At 41.9% G+C, this 8,989-nt stretch overlaps 1 long non-coding RNA gene across 1 annotated transcript in view; it reads right to left on the bottom strand.

The window, feature by feature from the left end:
• Positions 1–5,244: 5,244 nt before the first annotated feature.
• Positions 5,245–8,989, bottom strand: part of LOC125484391 — a 4,591-nt gene continuing 846 nt past the window's right edge. Inside the window, exon 2 of the long non-coding RNA XR_007263220.1 lies at positions 5,245–5,709. This is a non-coding gene — a long non-coding RNA (uncharacterized LOC125484391). The remainder of the gene's footprint in view (positions 5,710–8,989) is intronic.

Below are 8,989 nucleotides of genomic sequence, written 5' to 3'. Positions count from 1 at the left end.
AGGACATGTTCCTGTTTGTGTCAATGGTGCTGAATGGAGGTGGTCAAGAGCTTCAAGTTCCCAGAGTAAATATCACCAACGATCTATCCTGATCCATCCACGTTGACACTACAGTCAAGAAAACACACCAACACCTCTCAGCATGTCCATGATGACTCTGACCAATTTTTATAGATGTACTATAGAAAGCATCATATCCAGATGCATCACAGCTTGGTATGGCAACTGCTCTGCCCAAGACTTCAAGACATTAAAGAGGGTTGTGAATGTAGCCCAGTCCATCTTGAACATCAGCCTTCCTGCCATTGACTCTGCTACACTGCCCACTGCCTCAGGAAAGGAGCCAACATAGTCAAAGACCCCTCCCACCCCGGTTATACTCTCTTACACCCTCTTCCATTTGGCAGAATATACAAAAGTTTGAAAACATGTACCAACAGATTTAAGAACAGCTTCTTCCCCTCAGATATCAGACATATGAACGGATCTCTCATATATTAGAGTTGATCTTTCTCTGCACTTTCTCTGTAGCTGTAAGATGATATTCTGCATTCTGTTGTATTACCCTGACATACTAATGAAAGGTATGATATATCTGATTAGCATGCAAAATAATACTTTTCACTGTATCTCGGTCCATATGGCAATAATAAGTCAAATCAAATACTGGGAGGAGGAGAGATCTACAGTTCCTGTTCTGTAGTTTTATTTACTTGTGCCATTTATTTGGTCTGTCTCAGCTGAAGACTGATGTTATTCAGTTTAATAACTCCTTCCCTACACAGTAACTAAACATAAAGAACACAATATTTAATGTGGCTAAAGACAGCACTGGATTCAAAATTTAAGAATCTATTCTGCTTTCCAAATTCTAAAAAGGACAAGATGTGGAAGTTAGTTCTCCATTTATTTTGTTACACCTTAAAAGACTGGCAGATCTGGTGTGCAAATTTCAAAGCTTACAACTTAGCAGTTTCTGATTCCGAGAATGAAAACAATGGAATAGGTTAACTACATTGGTTCATATTCGAATGGGACAAGTTTTCAATTTGGAGATTGTTCAGGATGACGGTTGAAGCATATCAAGCAGGTATAGTCTTAATAATACTGGTGACGTGTGCTATATGAACAACTGTTATCATGTTCAAGTCAGATTATAAGTAAGAAGTTGCATTATTAGCTACAGAAAGTGTAAACAAACTCATCTAATTAACTGGTCAATGGTGGTAAATAAGGGCGCAGAATGTTTTTCAAACTCTTCACACTGTTTTTACTTAGATGTAATTATGTTAATTTCCACTTTTAATTTGCACTTTCAAATACAATGAACGCCTACACCAGACTCCTATTAATTGACTTTAGCTCCACCTTCAGCACCATCATTCTGATATTAACTGATATTAACAAATCTAAGTATCATCAGTCCATTCATATCCTTTAGGGAAGGAAACTGCTATCCTGACCCACAACAATGTGATTAACTCTTAACTGCCCTCTGGGATGGAAAATAAATGCTGGCTTAGCCAGTGATGCCCTCATCCTGTGAATGAACAAAAAAAAGAACACACTTGTCATTGTTCCAAACATTTTGGTATGCTAACTTAAGTTGAAGGGTGTGATATTTTGTACGCATTATTACCGATGTCCTGAATTCTCAATAACTTAACAAACTTATTTATTGTCAAACAACATAGAGATAAAGAGAATTGGTAAGATATCATCTTAATAAGTTATCACTCAGCACTAATGTTGCATACATCTTTGGTAGATCCATAATTACGTTAAGATATATGACAGCAGTTAGGGAAATTAAGTTTCTTTGCCCTTTACTTCCAGTCTCAGGTTATGATCGTCAGAAGCAGAGCAAGCTCCCAAGCATGCATTTCATCCTTAACTTAGCAGAGTGCCTGCACTTTATGGCTATTACACAGCAATAACTAGCTTTATGATATGAATTTAAATTCACTTAAGCTATATAAAGCCTAGTCAAAAGTACATGTCATGAAGGATTCTTAAAGCCAATACAGAAATTTTGATCCCACCAATTTGAACCTTATTCAAACTACATTTCAAATTTGTTCCTGAAACATGAAATTAATAAGGCTGCATTTATTGTCTATTTCTAACCGTCCTAGGAGGTGGTGGTGTATCCTCTGCAGTCCACTGCAATAATTGAAATTATGATTCTTTCAAAATTCTTAGGTATGAAACACCAAGATGCCTTATAGTTTCAATTACTTGAGGGTGATAAACATTTGAATTCTACTCCAGTCTAACACAGTATAAGTGTTTACAGTCTATTTAAACAATGCTAGTGTTATTCTTAAGCATATCTCAAGTTTTATTCAAAATGTATGCTTCCTTCTATGTCCCACTCAGAGATAGTAAGAACTGCAGATGCTGGAGTCAGAGATAACACAGAGTGGAGCTGGAGGAACACAGCAGGCCAGGCAGCACCTGAGAAGCAGGAAAGTTGACATTTTGGTCAGGACCCGTGTCCGACCTGGCCTGCTGTGTTCCTCCAGCTCACACTGTGTTATCTCTTCCTTCTATGACCACCCCAATTCTGACATTACACTATTCAATTTCCATATCAATCTTCACCAGTGAGCTGCTGCAGTTGTGCATTGCTGTAGGCAACCAGTGCAGTACCATCTAGTGGAAAAAGAAGTCAGCAATTGCTAACCAGTGATTTGATTGCCAGACTGTGACCCCTGCCCAGACTGTATTGATACAGAACCCATTACCTTGAATGTCCCTTGAATGTCCCAAGCAGCTAATTGACTGCATCCAAGTCATTGGACTAATACCCTTGACATACTGTGCAGTACGCCTGACTACCAACTTCTGAAGTTCCGAAGATGAGTCATACTGAACTCAAAACCTTAATGCCATTTATCTCCCCACATTGCTGCCAGAACTGCTGAATTTCTCCAGCATTCTGTGGATTATACTCTAAGTGAGTTGGAGAAGTGCCATGACGTTGTGATGGGGCTGGTGGGTGAAAACTTGTTGTGCCCATAACCAGCTGCTTTGATATCGCTATAACAATAATAATCTACCCAACAATGTGGACTCAGCTGGTTGGAGTTGTACCCAAGCCAAAGGAAGATGATTGCAGTTGTCAGTAGTCAGCCATCTCAGGTCCAGGACATCTCTGCAGGAGTTCCTCAGGGTAATGCCCATGCTGGTCCTCTAAAGGAACAATCCACCTCATCCCAGTACCATGCTTTTTGTCAATTGGCCTGCACATTTGTCTTTTTCTGATAATGATCCAATTCCCTCATAAATGCTTCAATTCAACTTACCATATTCAGGCAGGGCAGTCCAAATCCTAACCATTCACGGCACAAAAAAGATATTTCTCATTGCTTCATTTGCCAAATTACTTTAAATCAGTTCCGTCTGGCTCTTGATGTTTCCACCAATGGGAATAGTCCCTCCATAGTTTTTTTGTTCAGATCCCTCATGATGAGTATCTCCACTCAACCTTCTTTTCTCAAGGAGAATTGTCCCAGTATAATTGAAGTTCCTTCTCCACAGAACTACAGAACCACGAATCTTTTCCATACCCTATCCAAAGACACTCTATCCTTCCTGTAGAGATTTTAAGAACAACAAGTGACCTATGCTTATGAAACAAAACAAGAGATCCTTCAACCATGGAACCAACAGGGGAGTGTGGACAGGGTTGCTGGTGACCATAAAATATCTGGGCAGGGTTGAGGTAGGAGAAGGGTAGGTGGCTACTGATGACCATTAGAGCAGGGAAAGGGAGCATTTGTGAGCATGGGAGGATGTGGCACATTGTCCTTTCTGGTGACATATGAACTGGGGGAAGGGGAGGCAGTAAAATAGACAAGATGTTCAATTTTTCTTGTGGAGTCACAACATTAACAAATCTCTGCTGGTTGATTCACAGATATTGATCCCACCAATTCGAACCTCATTCAAACTACATTTTAAATTTGTTCTTGGTAAATGAGAAATAAATAAGGCTGCATTTATTGTCTATTTCTAACAGTCCTAGGAGGTGGTGGTGTATCCTCCACAGTCCACTGCAGTAATTGAAATTATAATGCTTCCATAATTCTTAGGTATGAAATGCCAGGATGCCTTATAATTTCAAACTACTTGAGGGTGTTAAACATTTGAATTCTACTCCAAACTGGCACTGTAGAAATGCTTGCTATCTATTTAAACAATGCTAAGGTTATTCTTAAGCATATCTCAAGGTTTATTCAAAATGCACGCTTCCTCCTGTGACCACCTTGTGGTGTTTATGTGTCCACCCCAATTCTAAAATTACATTATTCAATTTCCATATAACCTTCAACAGTGAGCTGCTGCAGTTGTGCATTGCTGGAGGGAACCAAAGTGCAGTACCATCTAGTGGAAAACGATATTCCACCTTCTCAATTCATGCAACTGAGACTTCCAGGCTCAGTTCTCTATTGGCTGCCATAGAGTTAGGGAACAAAATGTATCCATCAATGCAGTAAAAATAAGAGGCAATTTCTTAAAAATAGAAGACCATTGCTTTTCCAATCTAAATTACTATACGGTTCTAACTCAAGTCGCGAATTTATTATGCAGCGCATCATCAAATGCCTTCTGGTAACTCATGTACAATATTCAGTTACACTGGTGTTTTCGTCAATGTTGTAACTCAATTATTGATGTGTAATTTGCCTTTTACAAGTCAATGCTGCATATTACTGCTTAGCTCATTTGAATATATCTTATGTTTTTATAGAGTACATATAAAAATTAAGTGATGAAAGAAACAAAATATGCAATGCAAATTTCTTTCAATTAGTTTCAGTTTAGAGACATTCTTACAGGCATGAGAATCCATGCACATACAGCACGGTAATATGTAGAAGATACTCTCTTCTCGGTAAGTGGCACTGTCCATGCATCCTCCTTGCTGGGTAGTGCTAAAGACATCCTTCTCTGTGATAGCAACTTTTGGCCATCAAGGGCAGAGTGAGGCACTGCATCACAGAGTTACTATCACTACAGGTGATCTCAAATATTCCTCACCCTAGATGGGTGGCGCTGCAAGTGATTTCAGACATTCTTCATCCTAGTTGGGCAATCCCATTGACTCGTGACAAAATTAGAAGAGCTGCCCTGCAGACTAATCAACAGCATGACCTAGTCATTCTCACAGAATTGTACCTTATATGAGAACACATGCATATCTAGCATGGCAATGTGTAGAAGATACAGTAAGTAACATTGTGAATTAGAGTAGGGTTTATTGTCACGTATCCTCAAGTTACAAAAGAACAGGAGTATGAACAGTGCACAATGTTGCCAACACATGATGTCATCTTAGGTACAAAGTACCTAGGTACAACTCTTAAGTACAAGTACAAAAAAAAGAAAAAAGTTACACTACATTATAGATACACACTGTATAAGTACAGGTAGAAAAATAAAAAATAAAGCTAACAAGATAGAGATTACAGTCTTTCAATAAGGGTTTCCACATGGTCTGACCAGGCCCCACCGATTCCCAACCAGTAGCCATCCTGGCTCTGAGCTGCTAGAGCAGTTCCTGCTCTGCTTCAAGCCAATGGCTGTTCCCGTTCCACTCCGGGCACGCTGGTCACCGTTCCCACTCCAGACCACTGGCCATCTCTGCTCTGCTCTGGGCCACCATCCCCGCTCCACTGGCTCCGCCCAATCTGCTCTGGGCCACTGGTAGAAGAGGATAAAGAGAAAAAAAAATACAACAGCGAGGAAAAAAAAAAGAAAAGGAACAGAGAGAGCAGACGAGTTCCGGCTGGAGCATCCTACTCCGCCACCATCTTGGATCCTCCTTCCTGAGTAGTGTTAAAGATACATTTCGCTGTGAGATCCTATACATTACCATCACCATCCCTGGGTATGTCCTGTCTCACTGCAATTTAGTATACAATCAGGAAAGAGTTGCTTTAGGAGTTTTCAACATTGACTCCACATCACACAAAGTTTAATGCCATCAGGTCAACCGTGAACAAGGAAACCTCCTGCATATTACCACCTCCTGGTTCCCTCTGTTGTTGAATGAGTACTCATCGATGTTGAATGCCACTTAGAAGAAGCAGTGAGTTAACAAGCGCACAAAATGTAAAATGGTTAAGGGAGCTCCAATGTCCATTACCAAGAGTGGCTCGGTAGCACCACAACTAGCTGGTTGACTCCTAAAGGATATTGCAGCTAGACTGGATCTGTGGCAGGCACTAACGGAAGCAACAAGACAGGAAAACATACTTGACCTTATCCTTACCAATCTACTTGTCACAGATGTGTTTGTCCATTATGTATTGGCAGGAGTGACCACCATACTCTACTCAGTAGACAAAGGCTTCACATTGAAAAGATATCATGGACAGATGTCAAAAGACCTAGCCAACTCAAAACTAGGCACCCATGTGGCACAGTAGGCCATCAGCAGCAGCAAAATTGTATTCAATGACAATCTGTACCCTCATTGTCAACATGCCCTACTCTACAACTACCATCTAGTTGGGAGATCAATCCTGGTTAAAGGATCATTACAGGAGGGCATACCAGGAGCAACGCCAGGCATATCTAAAAAATTAGTTGTCGCCGTGGAACATCTACAATACAGAACTGCTTGCATGCTAAACAATGGAAATTGCATGCAACAAATGGTGCAAACAATCCCTTAAGCATCAGATCATATCTAAGCTCTGCACTCCTATCATATCATGAATGATGTTGATCAATTAAGCAAGCCCTGGAAGAGGAAGGTCCACAAGTGTACGCATCTTCAATGATAGGAGAGCCCAGCACAGTAGTGCAAAAGGTAAGGGTGAAGCATTTGCTTCTATTTTCTGCCAAAAGTACTCAGTGGATGGTCCATCTTGACCCCGCCCTGAAGTCCCCAGCATCATAGATCGCCAGGCTTCAACCAATTCAATTCACTCCATATGATATGAATATGCAGTTGAAGGCATGAGGTTCAAAAAAGCCTATGGCCCTGATGACATTCTGGTAATAGTACTGAAGACTCATTCTCCAGAACTAGCCAGGACAGGAGCCAAGTTATTCCGGTATAGGTAAAATACTGGCATTTACCCAGCATTGCCAAGGTATGCCCTGTCCACAAAATTGGGGACAAATCCAATCTGACAAATTACCACACAATGAGTCCACTCTTGGTGTTCAACTAAGTGATAGAAGTCATCATCAGCAGTGCTATCAAGCAGGATTTGCAAAGGAATAACCTGCTCATGGATGCTCAATTTGCACAGATCTCCTGACCTCCTTACAGCATTGATTCAAAATGAACAAAATGCTGAAGTCAGGGGCAATTACGATAGGCAATAAATGCTGGCCCAGCTGGTGAAAGCTACATCCTATGTATGAAAAGTCACTCTTCCTGGTTGGGTGGTACTGCAGGCAATCCCAGTCACTCCTCTACCTCTTTGATGGATGTCATTGTGAAGCAGGTAGAGAATGGTGACAAATTTCCGTGGGCAGCTGAATTTAAGGAGGATATTCCACAATCTGTCACAGTTGACCAAGTCGAAGACCGTTGTGATATCAGAGAAGCCTATGTACAGAGGTTGGTGTTGTTTCCTACACTTTTCTTGGGTTGTTGCACATTGAGAATCATATCAATTATGCCTCTTGACAGGTGGAAGCCACATTCAGATGCAAGAAGGAGCTCTTCAGCCACTTGGGAAAGGCAGTTGAAGGGGATCTTGCAATAGCCTTTCCTGTAGCAGATAGTAGGGAATCCCTCTCATTTCTTGGAGATGGTCACACTTACGGCCTCACTGAGATTTCCTGGCATGCTGTCTTCCTACAGCAGGGATTCCATCTGTGCCCGAGGTCTTGATGTTTTCCAAGTGTTGACCTTGTGTCAAGTTGAAGGTGTGCTGAAATGGCTATGGGCAGTGTGTTGTGGGATGGTGTTGAGAATACTTACGTCAAAGGTGCATTTTTTAAAAAATTTATTCATTTGTGGGATGTGGGCGTTGCTAGCTGATTTATTGCCTGTCCCTGGTTACCCTTACCAAGGTGGTGGTGAGCTGCCTTCTTGAACTGTTGCAGTCCACCTGCTGTGGGTTGACCCACAATGCCATTTAGGAGGGAATTCCAGGACTTTTACCCAGCCACAGTAAAGGAACAGCGATATATTTCCAAGTGAGGATGGTGAATGGCTTGGAGGGAAACTTGAATGTGGTGATGTTCCAATGTATCTGCTGCCCTTGTCCTTCTAGATGGAAGTGATCGTGGGTTTAGAAGATGCTGTCTGAGGATCTTTGGTAATGATGGTCTTGATTGCAGAGGTCCTCAAAGTGCTGTCTCTGGCAGGCATGGACTGCCTCAGTCTTTGATGACCAACTCTCCATTTTTGGCTCTGTGGAGTAGGTCCCTGGGTATTTGGACTATAGATGATTTGACTGAGCTGAAGAACCTGTGCATGTGATGGTCGTTGATGAGTTGATGAGAGTCCTGCATTCTTTCCGCCCACCATATGCTATTTGTTGCACCTTGGCTTTCAGTTGTTTGTAAGCTTGTCTCCTCTCAAGTTTTGGTGGAGCTGCAAGTTCAGGAACACCTTGCATTTACAGTCTAGGAGATCCTGGATTTCCTTGTCAAGAGGCCCAGTGTCTCTACACAGGTGCTTACTATGGTGGCTTCTAGGTTGAACCAGGTGCAGTGGCCACTCTGTGACTCTAGCACATTGGTGACTACCAGGTTGGCTGTGAAGCACCAATTGAGTAGGTCTTTTCTTCTCAGAGTCTTTGAATCCAACAACATTGATTGACACTGCAGGTGATCACAGTGACTGCTTCTCTTAGTTGGATAACATTGCAGGCAATTCCCTGTCACTCTTCCTCCTCCAGGTGGGGTTGCGCTGCAGGCGATTGAGTCACACCCCCAGGCCAGGTGAAGCTACAGGCGATTCCCAATCACTCCTCCAAGCCGGGTGGCGCTGCAGGCGATTCCCAGTCACTCC

Source organism: Rhincodon typus, chromosome 11 (assembly GCF_021869965.1).
Source record: "Rhincodon typus isolate 14 chromosome 11, sRhiTyp1.1, whole genome shotgun sequence".
NCBI classification, from domain to species: domain Eukaryota; kingdom Metazoa; phylum Chordata; class Chondrichthyes; order Orectolobiformes; family Rhincodontidae; genus Rhincodon; species Rhincodon typus.
The sequence above is the reverse complement of the archived record's forward strand: the minus strand, read 5'-3'. Positions and strand labels throughout refer to the sequence as shown.